Source organism: Colossoma macropomum, unplaced genomic scaffold (assembly GCF_904425465.1).
Source record: "Colossoma macropomum unplaced genomic scaffold, Colossoma_macropomum, whole genome shotgun sequence".
Taxonomy (NCBI): Eukaryota; Metazoa; Chordata; class Actinopteri; order Characiformes; family Serrasalmidae; genus Colossoma; species Colossoma macropomum.
In genome coordinates, this window is record NW_023494797.1 from 11,000,955 (window position 1) to 11,023,319 (window position 22,365).

The window sequence follows — 22,365 nt, forward strand, 5'->3', positions numbered from 1 at the left end:
CGCAGTCACACGCGCGCACACACGCAAGCGCGCGCAGTTTTCTCGCTTGCGAGCACGCGGTGGTGAGTTGTCAAATGTTCTCGTGCGTTCGAGTCCTGCTCTCCGTGCTGTTTTTCCCTCTCGTGCAGGTGGAGCTGAGAGCGGAGGGCGCGCGTGGAGCTTTTCCACCCCGCGTGGAAGGGGCAAACAGAATCAGAAAAAGGGGCCAGCAGGTAAGCGCTGAGTGTCCGTCCCGTCCAACGGTCCGTCCGTCCGTACGTCGCGTGCAGGCGCCGAGCTCGTGAAAGCAGCTCGTGCACCGGCTGTGTGTGAGTGTGCGTGAGCGCGCGCGCGTGTGTGTTTTTACCCGGAGTCTCGCTGCATGCCGTTAGATCCGCCCAAGCATGTGTCCGTCTAACCAATGGCGCATCCATCAGTGTCACACACACACGCGCGCGCGCTCTCACACACACACACACACACACGCACGCTGCAGTCTCTCCGCACGGAGTCGCTCAGACTCGCGTTTCTGAGCGCGTGCGGGATGATTAAGAGTTAATGGAGGTGGAGAGGCTGCTTTTTACTCTGAGAGAGAAATGAAAGTGTAGTAAAAGGGAGATGAGGTGACTGTGCGTGTGTTCTGCTGTGTCTGCACGGCTGTCTGCGTTTGAGTTAGTGCAGAATAGAGCAGAGCTGGATTACAGCCTACAGTGCAGAGTTCCTGCACTCAGGAGCTCTCAGTGAGCTAGTACAGTGCTCTGAGTGTGCGGGACCATTCAGCACTGAGGGTCTCGCTGTGGAAGAGTAAAGCTTGTCTTCAGTCTTAGGCTGTTTAAGTGAGCTTGTACTGAAGTACTAATGATAAATCAGCATTACGTGGTTAATAATTATTCATAACGTTCGGATGGAGTTTGTATGCTTTAGTGCAAAGTATGTAGGCAGTGGTAATGCATAGTGTGGATAGTCTAAGGTAGGTCTTCTACGAGGCTGGTTTGCACTGACGCAAGCGTGGAAGTAGGCTTAGGTGCACAATGTATATAGTAACACTGTATATATGTGTGTGTGTATATATATTTATATATATATATATATATATATATATATATATATATGTGTGTGTGTGTGTGTGTGTGTGTGTGTGTGTGTGTGTGTGTGTGTGGCAAAACTTAAGTAAGTCTAGTTAAGTGAGTTTAGACGACTAGGCCTTTTTATTTATTTACTAGTTTGTGTTAAATTCTGTGTAACATTGTATACATTTTTATCTTCCTATAGATGCTCTATATGTATACTTATACAAATTTTATGTAAACATTTCTAAAAATAAAAAGTGAAAAAGGCCTAACTTGATTCGTCTAACTGATCAATCACACTTTAGCATGCTTAAGTTTTATTTTAATTAAATTTTAAACTTTTCATAATCACTTTGGTGCTATAAGGAAGGTTATTAAAATAAAACAAATAAATAAATAAGGAAGTAAACATACATAAATAAATAGTAACCTACTCATGCTATTGTTAGTAAGCGCCTGTATCAGATAATCCTACAGATAGATAGATAGATAGATAGATAGATAGATAGATAGATAGATAGATAGATAGTCATATGATAACTGCTCTGAATGTTGTAGTAATCTGCTGTTCCAGACAGCAGCAACCTTCTGACCTTTGTGTTTGTGAAGTGGTGTTGCCGGAAAAAGCCACAGACACACGATCACTTACACACAGACTAAAGAAACGATTATTTCTGTGTGTGTGTGTGTGTGTGTGAGTGTGTGTGTGGGAGAGACAGAGAGAGAGCGAGAGAGAGAGTGTGTGTGTGTGTGTGTAAGAGAGAGAGAGATAGAGGGAGCGCTCCTCCTCCCTCTCTCTCTCTCTCTCCTCTAGTTCTTCTGTTGTGCTTTAGGAAAACGCTACTGACCAGATACTCTTTATTTTAGCGATATGAAAGTAAAGCAGCTTTTCACTCACAGACGAAAAAAAAAATAGAAAAGAAAATCGTCTTCAGCTTAAGAGAGCAGGTATGATACTTACCTCTGTTTTTCTTTCCTTCCTAATCTACCCCTGTGTGTGAGAGCGTGTGTTAGTGTGTGTGTTGCTGTGTGTTGATTGTTGTCACTGCATGTTGACCTTTTTTTTGTTTAGTGCATGTAAACTGCTCTTTGGGCTCTCAGGCCTGAGGCCTCCAGCTAGACATTAAAGTTTGTGTGTTAACTGTGGAACTTTAATCCAAACCAACAGGAAACACCCACAGGAGAAATATTCACAGGATTCACTTTATTGTATTATTTACTTAAATATTAGATTCTGACTTTAGGTATGAGGGGAAAGTGGATTTTTGCGTGTTTGGCTGTAAAATGCTGGAACAGGAAAAATAGATGCATGAATAAAAACTAGATTAACGTTTATTTTCAGTTTATTTATGGAAAATGTGCTTTCAGGCCTTAACATGTAACCTGAGCCTATAGTTGTATATTTATAGTTTTCACTAGTTCTCGAAATCAGGGCGGCAGGCCTGGTGAACCCTGAAGGGATAATATATTTTTGTTGAAAGAAATATATTCTCTGAATTCTCGTCTATTTGCTGAAATGAATGATAGTCTTGCATAAAACTGTGTTTGACTGAAATCGGACGTGTTGTCCTCAGCATTAGTCTAATGCAAACAGCAGCACAGAGCTCGCGCCGTGAGCCTCATGAATGTGTGTAACTCGAGCAAAATGAGTAATTATTGGTTCTAAATGTGCTGTAACGTGGCTGTGGTCGCTGTTTCAGCTTATGCCCCCTCAGAGCCGCGGAGAAAAACTTTTCTGCAGGACTGGAACAGTGTGAGTGTAATGTCAGCCCCGGGAAGGTAGACGTTTAATATGTGTGAGGAGGAAAGAAGGAGAGTCACTGCAGCCTCGGTGCACTTCAGAACCATCGCTGAAAGTGCGCAAGGCAGGAGCGCTCAGTTTACTGCGCCAGAAACAAGAGAAACTAATAACATTTACGCAACATTCCTGCAGATTCAGCGCTGCGTTTATAAGCGCAGTGAAACAACGGAAATGAATGAAACCCCCACATTCACTGAAAGACCCCCATTCTCCGCGCGCTTTGTTGTTTTATTGTTTATTCGCGCCGTTTATTGTTTATCCCTGTTATTTATGGCAAGAATCGGCTCTTTTTAGAAGATATAGACCGGTGTTTGTTTACTGCCTGTTGATTTATTTAAATAATCTCCTCCTAGTGAGTTTAATTCTCTACAGAGGAAAAAGTTTTTAATTTTTCTACTTTCACGCTTTTGCGCTAAAATGTCCTAATTAGAGTCAATCAAATCACTTGATTCGTGAAAAATGTGAACTTTTTTTCCTTCCTCTTCATTTAAAATGCATGAAATAGTGTCCGTCTGTTTGTTCGAGACGGCAAAAGAAACTTCAGCACATTTTGTGTTTGACGGCGATTCACAAAGGGAAGAATAAATTAATCAATGTATTGAATAATTTACATATAATAGTATGAATAATTAACTACTTAACAATTAATTTTTGCAGTGTACACTCCCAGATCTTGTACATGAAATGGCTTAAAACGGGAATATATATATATATATATATATATATATATATATATATATATATATATATATATATATATATATATACAGTAACAAAGAAGAAAAGGATTTTAAGCTTTACATGAGCGCTGCGTAGTGACTGAATATGGACATTTACTGTGTATTCAGATAAACTTTGTTGAAAACCAACAGACTGAATCACAGTGATCCAGTTTCATTAAGCTGTGTTGGGGCCTCAGCTGCAAAATCAGGAGGAATACAGCAGTAAAGGTTGGATGCTGGTATAAGTTTATTTATTACATGCGTTATAAAAGGCCCAAATCCCAAAGGGAGAATACTTGGAGGCGAATCTGGAATTTTAAACCTGCCTGGCTGTTGTATTTTCTTAAATCTAAGGTGTGTTTATCGAAACATTGCCCTTAAGCTCTCTTCCCACCCAAAACCCCATCAGCTCTTCCAGCAGCTGGATCCTGAGCAGTGCGGACTACCGCGCATCAACGGCAAAGCAATGGAGCTAACGAGGCCCTCGTGCAGAGCGCACTCGTCAGATTTGGCATTCATTTGAGTCGTCATGCTCTTTGGATTTCGCCAAGTCAAATTTAAAGTTACGCACGTAACATATACGATGCGCATTCCTTGCTTTCCTGATAAAGTTTAAACCCACTAATTCTGTGTCCAGAGCTCGTCCAGGCAGCGAGGTGAGCTTGCACGAGCATGAAAACGTGCACATGCTTAGCCCTTTCATACCTGTTCAGGTGGACGGAGTAGTTACTCAGTGAGGCATGAAGAGGAGGGAGGGAGGTATTTTCATTTATACACGCGCAGGCAGGGCGTTTGCGTAAAGCCCCCCACACTCCCCTTGTTTAGGACGGGCTCTTTTATGCCTAAGGGGTAATAATATCATAATCGTCGTTGATGTGAGCATGTCCCATCCACCGCCACCCAGAAAAGGCAACCCCCCCCCACACACACACGCAAAACACCCCTTCAGTTGGAGCTGTACGGTGCGCTTTTGCGCGCAGTTGGCTGAGCTGAACGCGCAAAACCGTGCAGCGTGTTTCTGGCGCGCATAGAAATCGTTATGGGTAGAAATGAAGAGAATGAGTGGGGAAAGGAAAAGAGCGCAGTGTGTGAGTGTGTGTGTTTGGGGGGCTGCGGAGTGTGGGGTTTGGCGGGGGGAGAGATTTCACGGTGAGGAGAATCTTCACGGCACACTTGTTCCTAGTAGTGTGTGTAAGGAGGCCGAGCCGGAGAGGAGCTGTTGGAAAAGAGAGAAGGGGAAACGTTGACTCATCTTATTGCAGCAACTGCTCCCACTGTAGATCTATTCCTTCTTCTCGGCTGCGTAAAATTCCCAGTGCTGAGTTCGCTGGAGTTTCATTTGTGTTCAAACTAGACAAACTAGACTTACGTGAACACTGTATAGGTGTTAATTCAAGTGGCCTACTGTAAAGGGTTGTTGTTGTGCACGTACAACATGTAGACGTAAGATTATTATTATTATTATTATTATTATTATTGCTGTTAATTACATTGTTCTTTTGTTATTTGTCTTAAGAACTGTTTTGTTTTTTTTAATAAAACAACAACACAGTCACAACAACAAAAATAATAGTAATAATGTTAATTAATTGAGGCATATATATATATATATATATATATATATATATATATATATATATATATATATATATGTGTGTGTAAATGTAAATTTATAGGAGGACACTATCACTTTGCCTAAACAAATTACCAAGAAATGCTTTAATCCTTTATAATCACAGCCTTATTTATATTTATTACATTGTTATTATTCAGTAACTACATTGACTACTACAATGCAATCTCAGTTATTCCAGAGTTATAGGAGTGGAATAAAATTTTGGCTCCATCAGTAGCTACCAGCCATTCAAGAAGGTAAAAATAACCCATATTACTGTATTACAATAACTTAGATGAGGTATAACATAACTGAAAGTAAGTTAGTAGCATGTAATAGACATATTTTATTGGAAAGACTTCTAACAATCCTCCTCTTTGTCTTTGGGCAGATGTGCAACAAGGCCTTCTCGGTCACTTCTCTGAGAAGAAACTTTTCCATGGACTCTTACCAGCGAAGTGTGTCCTTCACTTTAGCAAGACATAAGCCTTCCACAGAAGTCAAACTTTAAGTGAGTGTCTCTCCTTCTCACTCTCTCTCTCTCTCTCTCTCTCTCTCTCTCTCTCTCTCTGTCTCACACACACTCGCTGGGTGTGCTAGCTTTGCCAGGTTAAAAGGGCAAGTGCTGACCAGCCCTCTTTCTCTCTCTGTTACTAGGTCATGGAGGACCCCCCCACACCACAAAAGCGCCCCCCCCACTCTGCTGCTGCCTCTCCTGCATCCAGCACCTCCTGATCCCCTGCCACCAGGGAGAGGGTAATTTAAGCTCTGTGTGATGTACCCTATTCATCACTGTCCTGCCGGCCTGCTTCAAAATTAAGGTCTGATCTACAAAGTTAAAGCGAAATGAGATAAAAATTGGCAGAGGTCAAAAAGGGTGGGGACCAGTCAAAACACAAGGTGCTGTTTCGGCTGCTTTTGATTTATGTTTTTGAAGAGGGCCGCTGAGAAATTAATACATTAACCCGTTGCATCAGCTGGGGCCTGCGGCCCGCACCTTTGCTCTCAGAATCAGCTGATTAGGTCGGGTTGGAAAAGAGAGAGTGTCTGAAACGAGTGCTGCATTACCAAATTGCAATTGTGTGAATGCTGAAGTGTTTATAGTAACATTATTCTCTTACACTGAGAGAACAGACTATGGGCCACCCCTCATAAGGCTACACAGACCATGTTATTTTTGGAGCGATTGTTTCCTGAGAGTGGAAGAGTGCAGCTTTGGATATTTTGACTATTGATCATGAAACCAAATAGGGTTGAACCGAGCATGAATGTTTCTTTCTTTTTTTTTTTTTCTGTGCGATCATTTCTCAAACAGGCCAAGAATGAGTCCAGGAATGGCAAAGGGCAAAAAGGAAGAAGGTATTTTAAGAATGACGAGTGGTCTTACAGGAAAGGAGCAGGTACAGGCTGAATAAGATTGATTATGAAAGAATAGCTGCCCTGACTGGATGGGTAAAAATGTGGCTAAGGAAAAAAAAAGAAAGAAAAAAACAAAAAAACTTCCACTTTAATGGGCCTGTGTAAGTCTGCCTGATTGGGAGAAATGACGTAAAGCAGCAAAGCTGAGACATGCCTGATTGAAGGAGCATGTGTGTGTGTGTGCAACGAGTGTACATACAGTGCTGTGCAAAAGTCAGAGACCACCCTTCATTTGTTTCATTTCCAGTGTAAAATGTACTTGCATAAGGACAGGAAGGTGATTCAATTATTAAAAGATTAAAGAAACAGGACTTTTAACAACAGTACAAGACCTGGTAGACCACCAAAACCTGAATATCCTTTAAACAGCACTTAAAGCTTTCATCTTTGAGAGAGAGGTGAAAATCAAGCTGCTTCAAATCTGTAAAAACCCACAGGTGTTTATGTCCATTCTTCTACTGTGAGAAGACAACTCAACACTATGAGTCTGAAAAGATAACGATCAGAAGTTATACAGATAGTGTAACTATCAAAAAGACATTAGTGAGAAAAGAATTCAAGAAAATAGAAGAAAAGAAAAAGAAGAAAATTAGCAAGTCAAAGCTTATCGATTAACATTCAGCAGCTGTTAAACTGTTGAACTGTGGATTGAGGACTGTACACTGTTGCGTTGATGTACGGTGGTCATGATCGGAAGGTGGAAATCCTTTTTGTGTTCTATTGTAAAGCCCCTTGGTTTTCAATGTGCTATAAATAACATTTTGCTGCTGTCAGAACAAAACCTTGCATCTCCACTTTTGTCATTTTTCAGTTTTTCCCATAATTTGAAAATGCCTGTTGCTTTTTTACATTATGTGTAAATTTTATGATGAATGGACCAAAAGAAATGGCACAAAATGACTTGGAAAAAGTCTGGTTCCATTGACTTACATTAAAAGTAATGTATGTTTTTTCCTTCTCCTGTAAAGTTTCCATTTTGGAGATATGAGATTTTTCCTACAGTAGCAAATTACTTCTCAGAATGATGAAAAGTGACCACCCCACCCCAGTCCAGAACTAAATGTCACTGAATGTTATTGGAATTATTTTGATCGTGAGAAGCAAAAATTGCAACCAACTTCTAAGACTGAATTTTGGAAAAATAAATGTCCAGATTTCTTTGAAAAACTGAAAGCAAGTCTCCTCCAAGAAATGGAAGCTGTAATAAAGGCAAAGAGTGGACATATTTTACAGACATTTTATATTTAGTTGTAGGCATGTGTGATGTTATATTAACATATTTATTTATTTCCTATATTTAGTTTTTCTCTATGTTGAAAATTAATATAGATCTAATAACTTTATAGTCGTTTTGCCTGGAAATTGTATAAATAAAGGGTGGTCTAAAAATGAAGCAGCACAGTACTGTATGTGTGTGTGTGTGTGTATGCATTTAAGAGAGAGAGAGAGTGAGAGAGAGGTGGAGAGAGAGAGGTGGAAAGACTGCTCTATGTACTGTACCCACATAATTGCATACAAACCTGCATACAAACAGTGTGTGTGTGTGTGTGTGCGCGTGTGCGTGTGGGCTTGTGTGCGTCAGTGTGGGATACAGAAAACAAGTATATGTGGGTGTGTTTAAGCATTCACACACAAATGCTTGTGTGTGTATGTGTGTGTGTCTGTATGCGATTGTCTTGCATCTTGGTGTGCGGGTCCTGATCCGCAGTGCTGTATGGTAAACAGGAACGCTTTCCCTGGAAGGAGGAATTTCCCCCAGCAGCCCCCTATATCAGTAATAGTGGCGGTAATGAGCTGCAGCTGTCAGAGCGCTTTCCGCTCCTCGTCCCTGATTCATGTTCCTGCTGCACAACATCTACAACTGGAACAAATGTTTATCCCAATGAGAAGCAGGCAAACACGCCCTGCCCGACGCATGGCTCTTAACAGACTAACTAATGGCCCCGGCCCTATTTTAGCCCTTTTAATAATGCAAGCTGGCCTATGAGATGCGGAGCTACCATGGGGAAATAGTGCTGACCATTAAATGGTGGGATTTTTTTTTGTAGTGTGTGAGGCTAAAATTGTGTAAGAGATAGGAGAACAAGCTGAATGGAAGGTAACTAAGGTTGTTTTTTTCTTCCTAAGCTATAGGTTTTTTATTCATGTATTAATTCAGTAGCTATGGTAGCTACTATGAAGCTAATAAGTTATTCAGTGATGAGTCCAAGGAAATGATATGAAAGCCCATGTATGGGTTTTTGGTGTTTAAGTGGAATTTTAAGATTCATTATCCAGTAACCATTCTAAAATATTTTTTTACTACTATGGAAGTAATGCGTGCTTTATGAAAGTATGAGCAAGTGGAAGTGAAGTGTGGACGTGCAGATTCTTGCAGTTTAAGGGGTTAATTTGACCTAAAATTTGGTCTTAGTACAGTATGCTAACATTAAACAAAGAATAGCACAGCATGGGTGGGCTTTTAACAAACAACAAAATAGACCAGAAGAGAACAGAAAAAATAGAATGAAATGTAATGAACTGCAATGTAATACAATATAATAGAATAAAATGAACTGTAATAGAATAGAATAGAATAGAAAATTAAATGGAATACATCACAACATAGAAAAGAATAGAATAAAATAGAATAGAACAGAATCAACTGTAATTAATTGTAATAGAATAGAGTAGAATAGAATAGAATAGAATAGAACAGAATAAAATAGAATAGAACACAAGAGAATACAGTAGAATACAACAGCACAACAGAATAGAATAGAATAAAATAGAGTTCAGTGAACCGTAATGCAATGTCATAGAATAGAATAGAATAGAATAGAATGCATTGTAATCGAATGGAATAGAATAGAATAGAAAAGAATGGAATGCATTGTAATAGAAAAGAAAATAAAATAAAATAGAATAGAATAGAAAAGAATAGAATGTAGTAGAATGGAAAAGAGCACAATAGAATACAACAGCTCAACATAGAGTAGAATAGAATAGAGAGTTTTCACCACATAATGATTACTGGAGCGTATAGAGTTTTGATTCATGTCTGGCTACTACAGTCCATTTAAACGACTGTTGTGATGTGAAAGTCACATTAACGTGCTGGATGTTGTCATGCTGCGGTGTGACGAAGTGGAAGTATACTGTTTTTAATATGATGAGCGTTATTTATTTATTTATTTATTTATTTATTTATTTTTACTTTGCTCCGGTAGTGCAAATAATGTTTTTTCCTTTCTTTTTCAGAAGATCTTGCTTCATGCTCCTATTTATGTCAGAGCTGTGTGTGTGTGTGTGTGTGTGTGTGTGTGTGTGTGTGTGTGTGTTTACCCTACATGGCAGTAGATCTGTGACTCAAAACGGCACCACAGTGTGCCATTGCATCCTGGCAGTGGCATTAATCACACTTTTTTAATTAGCGCGGACCGGCTTTATTAATTAGGTGTGATGCGGCACTGATATGGCCTCTCTCTGTCAGCCCTCCTTCCTCATCACACACACACAAACACACACACACACACACACACACACACACAACACCCTCTAGCCATCAGACCTCCTCTCTCACAAGCAGATGTCTCAACCTCTCAGAGAGGGAGAGAGAGAGCGAGCGAGAGATAGAAGAGAGTAACACTGAGATGGACTGATTACTTCATCTACATGACCAGAAGAACGAAAGGAAAAAGCTATGAATGTTGAGAGAAGGCTAATACATAAAAACAGTGAAACACCGAGGTAACTAGTAGCTATACTACAGAGCTAAAATGAGCATAGTAAGTACTATTAGGGTAGTTATACAGAAGAAATAACATGTGAAAATACTATATAGTATCTCACCATGTTAAAAAATTACAGAACTAATATGAGTATGCAACAAAGATAACATAAAAAATTGCTTAAATAACAATTTTAGCATTGTAATTGCTAAGTAGTTACAATATAGTACAAGTATAAAAGTAGCAGATACAAGTAGCTACAATGCAAAATTAATGTTACAATAAAAATAAGTTCAAGTGCGAAAATACAGTACCAAAATGGTGCTTTACATATCTAACCTAATATGTTATAATGCTTAAATATTATTACCATTAGCATTGCAACTAATAGTAGCTGCAATGCTAAAATAATTTGTTAAGAAATGTTAAAATGCCAAAATAAGCTGTAACAAAGCATAAAAAATACTACATAACAAAATTAACATGTTACTTAATTAATTATTTAACACGTAATTAATACTCTTATAATTGTAACTAATACTAATGTGAAACTACTAATACTTACAATGTTGTGATAAAAATCCAGTTAGCATTGTAACTAATATATAATATATAATTAACTACATTATAATTACTATTAATTATGATGTAATGCTTTGACTGTAGCTACTACTTGATACAATGGCAAATAATGATAAGTAATAATAAGTGTTAATGTACTAACTATGCTAACTAACTACTAAAACAGTGCTTAATAATACTAAGTGTTGTAACACTCATAATAACACTGTAATAAGTACAGTGAAGTACTAGAATGTAATTACTAGTATTTACAGTGTTGAAAATAGTATAGAATGATACTAAAATAGTACTTATAATTCTAAATAATATATATAGTATACATAGTTACAAAAATGCAAAAAAGTTATAGAATTGAAATTGTAAGTACTAGTTATTACAGTTAAGTACTGTTTAATAACTAGTAGTTATGACGCTAAAATCTATTATATGTGGACAGAAGAGAAGGACAGAAAAGTGTTTCTAAAGACCAGGAGAGTATGTGATGTAGAGGAGTAAGAGGGAGAGAATGTGATGGGGATTATGAAACAGAAGGAAAGGGATTGTGAAGGAGGGAGGGAGCGAGTGTTGGAGAGAAGAAGAGTGCATGGTGAAAAGGGAAACGCAGGGTTGAGAAAATCAAAGCGTGTAACAGAGGGCGTACTGAACAACTGAACTGCCCACACAGCTCTAGTACTACACTCAACAGAGGAACAGAGCCAGCTCAGAGAATCAGCCTCCCTCTATCTCCCTCTCTCTCTCTTTCTCTCTCTCTGAGCCACTTCACTGTGCTGGTGTTTATCTTGTGCTGACATCCTCGGCCTCCTCCGTTCCCCCCTCCCCTCCTGAGCACGCTAAACACACACTCCATGAGACGGCTGTAATGAGAGACAGACAGAGACAGAGAGAGTGAAGAGAGACAGTGGTCACAGCCTGTGAAATGGAAAGAAGGGCATAGAGAGAGAGAGAGAGAGCGAGAGAGAGAGAAAGACTTTTAGCCATCTACTTTAAAATGGAATTGAGTGAGTGTGGTCATGTGTTCACTCTGACCTCAGTGATTTGATTCAATTGCATGATGAAATCCCAGTTTTCCACAATTTGATTCAATTCTATTTCTTTTGATATGTTTTAGAATTATTTTAAATAATTCAGTACTGTGCAAAAATTTTGCAAGTGAGTAATGATGTGTAAGGTCATCTGTGCAGTAACATTAGAACAAATACAAATAAACAATACATTGTGCTTCTAGATGTGTGTTAATGTGTTAGTTTAACCATTTCCTAAGCTCTCCTCGAAGAAGCTCAGTATACAGTCACCATCCAGTGCCTAGTAAATCTAATCAATCCTTCATCACATTAAATTAGGTGCTTCTGATGAAATTAAACAAATCTTTAAAATGACTGGAGTTCAGCGAGAAGCCAGGAACCAAACCTGTGTTCTTCTTATCAAAATAGCAATCAATTTTCTAACAACAACAACAAAAAAATCCTGTTACATTTTATAGCGTTTGTATTTATTTGTGTTTAGTCTAGTATCATATGTTTTTACATAAGTAAACACTTTTCTTGGCTGCTTAAGACTTTTACAAACTACTATGTACTCTTAAAAATTATGGTTCTTCAAAGGTTCTTTAGTAAAGACAATGGTTCTATATAGAACCATACACAGTCAAAAAACCCTTTGCATGATTAAAGGGTTCTCTGCATAGTGAAAGGGTTCTTCAGATTGATGGAGAATGTGCTGTAGATGGTTTTATATAGAGCCTTTTTGAAAAGGGTTCTGTGTAGCACCAGAAAAGGTTCTTCTATTATTACAAGCATAACGTTATAACAATAGAAGAACCCTTTGGTGCTATATAGAACCCTTTTCAAAAAGGTTCTATATAAAACCATCTACAGCACATTCTCCATCAGTCTAAAGAACCCTTTCACTATGCAGAGAACCCTTTAATCATGCAAAAATCTATATAGAACCATTTTCTTTACTAAAGAACCCTTGAAGAACCATAATTTTTCAAGAGTGTACATGTCTGGAAAAAAGATTTTATCATTGTTGAACAGCTTCAACTCTCTGAAATGGTAACATTATAGAGAAAGTAAAAAAACGTAGCTTTATTATACGCTAATGTAACAATATTTTATTCTCAGCAATTTTGAACTATTACTCTATTCATCATGAAATGTTTACACAATTAAAAAGAGTAACTGATATTTTAAAAACTATAGTAATATAAAAACATGATTCAACACAGTACAGAAATACTGATGATAAAAATAATACAGTCCTTTTTTTTAGAGTTGGGAGATTTTTATTATATAAAAACACAGGTAAATTTACAAAGAGGCAGTGAAGACATGCATATTATTACTGTTTTGCAAACTTTCAAAAGAAATGTAGTCCATTAGTTCTTGGAAAGAACTTTTGTCCCATTAGGTTCCATTCTAAGATGAGAATGTCTCCTGTGGATTTACCATTTTGGCCATATAAGATTTTGTCTGAACAGAGACAACATAGAACTCATTTCAGATTCATTAAAATATGCGGAAAATCCATATACTTTATTGCACTTAAAGCTGCGACATGTTTGTTACAGTTGAAAGAAGTAGGGAAAAATAAAACAGGCTAAAATATGGTGCGTGTGTGGGTGTCGGGTTGGATTTTGCAGGAGTTTTTAAACCACGTCATACATCTTTATCAAAATAGCAATCAATTTTCTAACAACAACAACAAAAAAATCCTGTTACATTTTATAGCTTTTATATTTATTTGTGTTTATTCTAGTATCATATGTTTTTATATAAGTAAACACTTTTCTTGGCTGCTTAAGACTTTTACAAACTGCTATGCACTCTAAAAATAAAACAGGCTAAAATATGGTGCGTGTGTGGGTGTCGGGTTGGATTTTGCAGGAGTTTTTAAACCACGTCATACATACGACCCACATACAGGCTCAAAAAGAAGGTCTGTGCTCGATGTTTAGGCATCAAATGCGAAATTAACATTATACTGACAAAGACATGATGATAACAGTTCAACAATTCACTTAGATCCTCAGAAGATGCATCCTTCGCGAGTTTTTTTTAATACTCTTCCACAGCGCTTGCAATGATCAGATTCATCCACTTGGGGAAGGGGTCCAAAGCACAGACAGCATTATAAAGTTTTCTTCTGCACGTTGCATGCAATTACACATTTCCACCAGAGATGTCTCCAAATCCCCAAAACTTTTATATAGTGTAGCTTTAAGCCAGAATAAAATTTCAAACAAAAAATAATTAGCAACACCATTACTGACCGAACAATGAAACAAAACAAAAGAAAAGAATGAAAGAAAGAAAGACATAAAAACAATGCAATACTCAATATTATTATAATTGATTTTAATCAGTTCTACCATTGCATAACCAGTTCAGCTGAACTGGCACTTTAAATTGAAGCATTGATTCATTTTTACACTCCTAGTTTGCACTCAGAGCCCCTCGCCCTGCCTGTCTCACGCCTGAGATGTTTAGCAGGGAGAGATCACTGGAGCGCCACAAATGAGCATCATAGCCATAACTAAAATGACACACTTGAATCTAATGACTGACAAATCGGGAACTCGCACACGCACACGCGTGCTATCACATGATATCATGTTGATCCGTGGCTAGCCAGAGCGAACACGCTGGGTGTGTATTGTGTGGTAAGCATGCTCCCTGCGGCCCTGCACTCTCCTTTACAGGCCAGTGATTAGCATCCCTGCAGCTAAACCCAGATGCTAGCAGAAGTGACACTGGAGCAGTGGCTGCGGTATGCTTCCTGCCAGCCTTCATCAGCACTGCTATACGGACTACCTCACGCCACAATACAGGCCACGGCAGTCTGGCTCATGTGTACCACTAAATAAAACAACATATCATAGATTCAAAACATTATGGTCAGTATAACTAGCAGTATATTTAGATGCTCACATTTCAGTTAATTAAGATTACATTTATCTCTCCTAGGTCCTTCACAGGCCTTGAGATGCATCTTCTTATGTTTTTTCTGATCATTTTTCACTCGTAACTTGTTGAAACAGGAAGAGAAATTATGTGAAAAGTGCAGATTCTGAAATTTCAACTGATGCCGCATTTGTTTTTGTAAGTAGAAGAGGACATATTTTATCATGATTTTTATTGAATTGATATTGGAACAAATGGAAAAAAGTCTCAGAAGTGCAGGCCTGAATGTAAATTGAGCTAAATATATAGAATAGAGTAGAATAGAATAGAATAGAGTAGAATAGAATAGAATAGAATAGATGTTTCCAAGTATAAATTGAAGTGTATTTAAAATATATTTAAAATGTTAAAATTAAAGTATGGGCCAGGTATAAATTAAAGCTAAATGTAATTTATTATGTAACAATGTAATTGACTGTGTAATAGCATAATTACATCTTAATAACTATGTAATTGAAAGCAAATGTATGGCAACATGGCAATAATAACATAATATCTACTAAATCTACATACTTTTAGTACATATCTACATACATATCATGTTCAGTATAGTTTGGTATATTCCAGTTTCTGTTCGAGCCAAAATTATGCTAATAATGAAAGGCAACACAATAGTGTTCTCAGTGGTGGGCTTTGTGTCTCCATAGTAGAGGTATTTGTGTGAGTGTGTGTTACTCTGTGGTATCTGAAGGGGTTTTCCCTTTGAATTAGGATGTGCTTTGGAGTGGATGAGCTGCTAAGCTGCCCTCACAGCGTTCTCTTTCCTCTTCTTCTCCGCTCCGGCTTTGAGAGGATTTAGACGGAGCTCTAAGTTTAGTCCTAGTGCGGAAGACCAGCAAGGCTTTGAGCTAGCCTAAACTCTCCGAGCTAAATCCACTCCCTGTGAGGGCACTGGCAGGTGCAGTACAGAGCCTTTAGCGGGACCCCCTCTTCTGAAGCGGAAGTTCAGGGGGCAGGGGTCACATGCACAAACACAGGGGGTCATTGAACCAGCTGCAGGACAAAACAAGGACCTCAAGCAGAGAGAAAGAGAGAGAATGGGAGAGAGAAAGGGGGATAAAGAGACAGTGAGTTTGCAAATAATGATAATAATAATAATAATATTGTATTAGTGTTCACTGGTGCATCTGTGTGTGTTGGTGCATTGGCAAAATAAGGCATTTAATCAAACAGAAACACCCCAAAGAGAGAGAGAGAAAAAAAAAAAAAGATATGACCAAATATGTTTTTTGCTAATTAATTTAATAGTCTTTTGAGCAAGATTAATAACTTTCATATATGAGCAAACCTACACATTTGAAACTTTGAAAAGTTCTTGCAGCAACCGTTTTCAACAATTCAGCCAAAGAGACATTTTCTACAAAGGTCTAGTAAATTTATGCAAACACAATGAATTCAATAGAATTCTATGTTAATTGAACCAAACAAGCTTTATAACTTAAATACATTAAAATATGTGCATCAAAATAAACATGATTAGTAAAAAGATGCGGTTCTCTTAAACGTGGCAAATTTATTTTTGACCAAAAGTAAAAGAACAAATTTCAACACAATAATGTTTAGTTTTAAAACAAGACCTGTTTTATATTAAATGCAGTACATAGACTTACCTCATTGTTTACTCTGGGAGGTTTAGTTATTCCATTGTGTTAAATCTACTAACCCCACTGTGTGGAGGCTGTATTTTAGCCAGGCCTCTAGCTCTCACCATGAGCTGATTACATACTTCAAAACTGTACTGTGTTACTGACACAAAAAGGGTGATTAAAATAATATGGGTGTATTTTCCTGTGAATTATACACACAACCCAGTCATCAAGAAACACTTTTGAAAAAGCTACTTTCATGGTACAATAACAGTCTTCATGGTCCTTCTTGAAAATGAATCTGTCCTGACTGCTATGAAAATTTGCTGATGACGTTGTTATGATTATACAATAAAGAGACCAGCATGTTCAACTTAAATCTGTTTATATCCAATATCTTTATATTTACATTCATAGCTGGCTGGAATATATTTAACAAAATAAAAAAATGTTACATTTTACCCTGCAATAGTTTGCACGTCATTCTCTCCTACATGCTGTTTTTACTGGATATACCAAATGTTCATTAACATGGATTAAGCCTAATCTTGGACTAAATTTCAGTGTCAATAGAGAATGACCATTTGAAATTTCTTTTGGTCCAGACTTAGGCTTAATCTGGGTCTGAGAAGCTCTAATTTTTTAGTGACTACACTCACTAGTCCAGAGAAGCTACAGAAAAGTTAATCTATAATGTATCATTAATCTTTAAACACTTTTAATCTTTAAACATCTTTTAACTGTATTGGATACAGTTTGTTGATTTGACCCTTAGATGCATCTACTGTATAATGACTACACTCACTATTCACTAAACACCCTAGTCCAATGGTGCCCAACTCCGGTCCTAGAGGGCCCAGCACATTTTGGAAATTTCCCTATTTAAACACATCCACTAAACTGGGCAATTAACAGATAAGTGTAAGCAGGTGTATTTAAGTAGGAATATCACCAAACTGTGCTAAATACTGGCCCTCCAGGACCGGAGTTGTGCACCCCTGCCCGAGTCATTACAACGAATATGAGCCTGTCAGTACAATGTAGGCAAAAGTCAAGCTAATCTATAAACTATAAACCGTATGCAGTCTTAGTCAGTTGTATAATTGCACATTTACTGTATAATGACTATACTCACTAGTCACTACACCCACTAGTCACTACAGTGATTATGAGCATAGTCAGGACAATGTAGGCAAGAGTCCAGCTAATCTATAATCTACAGTTGTATATAAAAGTGAAGTGAATCAGTTACCATATCCTCTACAGAGAACATGCTTCTGCACATTTTAATACACAATCACTGTTTGCTTAATTTAACTTATAGGAAAGAAAAGAATAAATCATAAAATATGGCCTATATTTTATATATCTTGTTTTATTTTTTCTCCAATGTATTTTACTCAGCAAATACGTATAAGCTTCACTAACATTTGTAGCAAAAGCCTATGTTTAAGTGTGTTGTCTGTAGAGGATGTGTTAATTTTTTTTCACTTAGAAAATCTATATGTTGACCAGTGATGTTCAAACCTTAGCATATGTCTGTATAATTAATCCATAAATGAGCTTTTATCCATTTTTATTGAATACAATGCATGCTGTTTTAGTTTCCACATATACTGTATAATGATTACACTCACTACTGACTGCACACAGTAGTCACTTTAATGAATGTGAATCTAGTCAATACCATGTAGGCAGAAGCCCAGCTAATCTATAATCTATAATTAACCTATAAATGTTTTTTATCCTGTTTTTTATTGGACACACTGCATGTTGTCTTAGTTGCCAGTTGTATGAGTGTGTAATGACTACACTCACTAGTCCTAGCATAGCCTTGTAGCGCTGTGTTCTTCAGCCAGCTGTCATGCAGAGTGTTTGCACTGTGGTTTGATCTGAACAAATTAATGTTGTACATAAAAAGAATTCCTGGCTTGCTCTTGTGCTGAGGTCAGGCCGTTCGTACAGAAAGGTAAAACGCTCTCTTCTCTTCTCTTGAGTTGTTTTAAATATGGATGAGGTCATTTTTCAAAATTTTTCAAAAAGTGAACCAGAAAGGCTCAGGATTGGAGATGTGATTGAGAAGTTTATATCAACTGTAGTTCTGTGAGTTTGGTCTGAGAGGCGACCGGTGTCTTCTCAAATGCCATTCCACATCCATACCTGGCTTTGAATGCTTTTTCTTGATTTGTTACAGTGCTATTTCAACACTTTGGCAGGGACGTACACTGAACGTCTGAAAAGCTTTTTAAGATGGCTCCTGGTCACCTCTTTCTCTCTATTTCTGTCTCTCTTGCTTTCTCTCTCCCACTCATGCACACACGCACACACACACACACACACACACACACTCACACAGATTCTCCTTTTCCCAAGCTTAAATGGATAATGGGGAACTAGAATGACCTCATGCCCACACACAGGCGTGCGTGCACGCTCACTTTTTTTTTCTTTTTCCTCGAATCTAACCATTTATACTACAATGATGAAGGACAACTAGCAAAAAAAATAAAAAATAAGAGAAAATTAGTGGGGGAAAAAAAATTAAACAACCCTCGAATGATTTCTAATAGCCTAATGCGTAATTATAAATCTCGGGTATTCAGCCTGTGAGCAAAAATAAAGGCAGCCGACGCAATGCCAATCACTGCTCCAGCTTGGATGATAATCTTTGCACAGCCGGCACCATGGCAACCAATATTAAGTGGACACTGTAATCATATCATTAATTCAGCTTTGCGACCTCTTTGTCTCTATTTTTAAAACAGGTGAGAAAGTAGCAACTGGCAGCCTCCGCAGACCAACACGACTCTTCTGGCGCTCAACATTCCTCCTCGCTCACCGCAAAGCAATTTGCCTTTAGTGTTGATCACTGAGAAAGCAACGGGGGGCCACTTAATGCCTTTTACTCAGAAAACACACGCACAGAGAGAGAGAGAGTTTGTAGATATTATGTTGTGTACACTGGCAGCACTGTATATAGAATGAAGGAGTTTTTCCATCCCATAATCTAATGTGCAGTTTTATTTATCATTTTAAAACAAGAAACAAACCATCTGCAGTGGTTATTACTGCTTAACTTAATGTATTTGTGTCTTTTTCTTTATTTTCTCAGGACGTCAAAATTCCTGGGCGTAATTTGGCTGACTGTTACTTGGATAAAGGTCAGAACCACACTCTAGAGCTGGGCGTACACTACACTCTAACAGCTTTTAAAAATGAGGAGCACTTATAGTCAGTCTTTTACAGAATTTGAACTCTTTGCTACATGGCATTGACGCATCATTGCAGATGTTATATGCTGTCATTAGCTCTTATGACAGATTATGTCCAGTAATATAACAGTGTCATGTTACCATTACTGTTAACATTGTCATGTTTGATGTCATGATGGGTAACTACACAATACTTAGCATAAATAAACATAAGCTGTCATGACATCAAACATTATGGCATTTGTTATGACAGCTACCAGTAATGATAACATGACACTGTTATACTACTGAACTAAATGATACCTCATGACAGGATATGACATTTGCTATTATGTTTATGGCAGGGTTATGTCAAGGTTATGTAGCTCAATTCACCCCTTAAAATTCCAGGCTTATGACATACTAAGCCTTATTATTCAGTGACTACAGGGGCTTTCATGCAAACTAGCTGAGCTAATCTTAGATGTAGTGTAATCTTGGCTTGTCTAATATTAGAGTTTTAATAAAACCTTGGGCCTGCCAGTAGGCCCTGGCTATTTAAGGGGTTAAAGTTTTACCCAGAATTTCTTGTCTTTTTGGTTGGAGGGCGCTCACACTAGATGATTAGGTCAACACATAATGAGTTTCAGCTTAAAACAACTTAAAATCCCAAATCTTACAAATTCATTTGTGCTTTTTTGCAAGACGTTGCAAAAGTGCAAAATGCGGATGAATATGGGGTTGGTAGATATAGTTATTATTCAATTTTTCAAATAGAACTGGAGATGCACTGTACTACAAATAAGCAGTTGACATGAAATTGTAGAGTGCCTAAAGTTCTGGTCATTGTAAAGGCACTGAAGTTATAGAGACACTGTGCATTGGCCATTTTTCAACAATCAGCTCCTCTATCGCTGTCCCTTCACCTTTTTCTCAGTTCCCTTAGCTTGTTCAGTTATGTTGCTTACCATGTAACACCACAGGACTTGTGTACGTTTTCACCTGGAGCTCAGTCAGAAGGCTAAAGATCACACTAGAAAAAACAACTGGAAAACCTGAAGTATGTCTTCAAAATTGTGAAAAATTGTTAGAGTGAGGCAAAATTAATCATGTAGTGAACGCCGAGCTATGCACACTCTTACTCCTGTACTCATAGTCATATGTGCATATAACCATATACACTTACACTGAGTTTAATAGGTCCACCTACAGTCAACCATACCTACCGTACCTACCATATTGGTGCACTTTATAGGTTTGCAGTTACTGACCGTAGTCCATCTTTCGCTGTACAGTTTATGAGCCCCCCACCCTGTCAATCAATGGAAAAAGACCACCATAGGACCACTGCTGTCCTGATATTACTTGCATGGTGGACACTGGCATGCTAGTGGATGGTAATGTGTAATGCACTACAGTGAGTACCATGGACATGTTAGAGTCAATTAAGAGATGCCAATATGCTAATAATATCTGGTCAGTGGTGGCTCTTTTTTACTAATGGAGCAAGGGGGTGGCTGATAATTTGTGCTTATAACAGATGGGCTGTATACTGAGCCCTTTTTTCAAACATGCTTATAACACTGACATTCTTAGACTCATGTTCATATTGTTGCTGTTGTATCAAAACCATGTAGTCTAAAATTGCATTAATGTACATTACAAACATTTTTTTCCCCTTTTTTCATTTACTATGGTTAACATCTCTGAGAAACTAGGTTTGGTTACAACAGTGAAAATCTGTTTATACATCAGACTCTTTCGTACTTTCACGCTTATATTTTTGGACACAGATAACGTTGTGAATCAACTCGCACATATTTATGGATACAAATAAATAAACAAGTCATAAATAGATGATACATATGAAAGCAGGCAAGCATGAAATATCTGTCTGACTCAACACGTTACCATTACTGCAAAATGGAAGTATCACTCATCTCCCATCTGCTGATCACTCTCTCTCTCTCTCTCTCTCTCTTCCTCTCTTTCTTTCATCCTTTTGCACATGCACTCACCCACATCATGATCAGCATCATCATCACAGTGACACACGCACATCCGCTGCTGGTGGGCTGTATGGGATGGAGTGGGCTTTGACAGTACAGAGAGGCAGAACACAGGAAGCACATTAGTTATCGGCTTCTGTCGTCTACACCTTTTCACATCCCATCACAGTTACATCCCTCCGTCCGCTCCCTCGCTCTCCCGCAGCCCCCCAAAGTCCTGCCCTGCTCCACTTCTGCTGTAGCACGATCTGCACACACTTCACAATACACACACGTGCAGACGAGCCAATGAAATATTTACACAAAGGACAGCAGGGTCAGAACGAGAAGAAGAGGGGATTGAAGGAATGGCAGAGGGAAAGAAAGAAAGAAAGAAAGAAAGAAAGAAAGAAAGAAAGAAAGAAAGAAAGAAAGAAAGAAAAGGAGACAGAATTAAAAAATTAAGAATGAAACAAACAAAGTAAACAAGCAAACAAACAAGTAAGCAGACAGAAAGAGAGAGAGAGAGAGAGAGAGAGAGAGAGAGAGACACTACATTAAAAATTAAGAAACAGAAACGATAGCATGAATAACATGAAAGAAAGAAAGAAAGAAAGAAAGAAAGAAAGAAAGAACGCATAAACAAAACAAATACACAAATAGGAAAGGGTGGAAAAAAAGAAAGAAAGAAAGAAAGAAAGAAAGACAGAAGCAAACACAAAGAAAGACACAAAGAAAGA

The 22,365-nt window shown here is 38.0% G+C and overlaps 1 long non-coding RNA gene across 3 annotated transcripts; it reads left to right on the forward strand.

The window, feature by feature from the left end:
• Positions 1-25: 25 nt before the first annotated feature.
• On the forward strand, positions 26-22,025 carry LOC118817513. Of its 3 annotated transcripts, none has more exons than XR_005008022.1 (4): positions 26-212; positions 5,579-5,698; positions 5,845-5,943; positions 6,503-7,432. It is a non-coding gene; the product is annotated as an uncharacterized LOC118817513 (long non-coding RNA). The 3 variants fall into 3 exon arrangements; XR_005008023.1 differs by lacking the exon at positions 6,503-7,432 and adding an exon at positions 19,559-22,025 and having other exon boundaries at positions 28-212; XR_005008024.1 differs by lacking the exon at positions 26-212 and adding an exon at positions 1,798-1,997.
• The last annotated feature ends 340 nt before the right edge of the window (positions 22,026-22,365 follow it).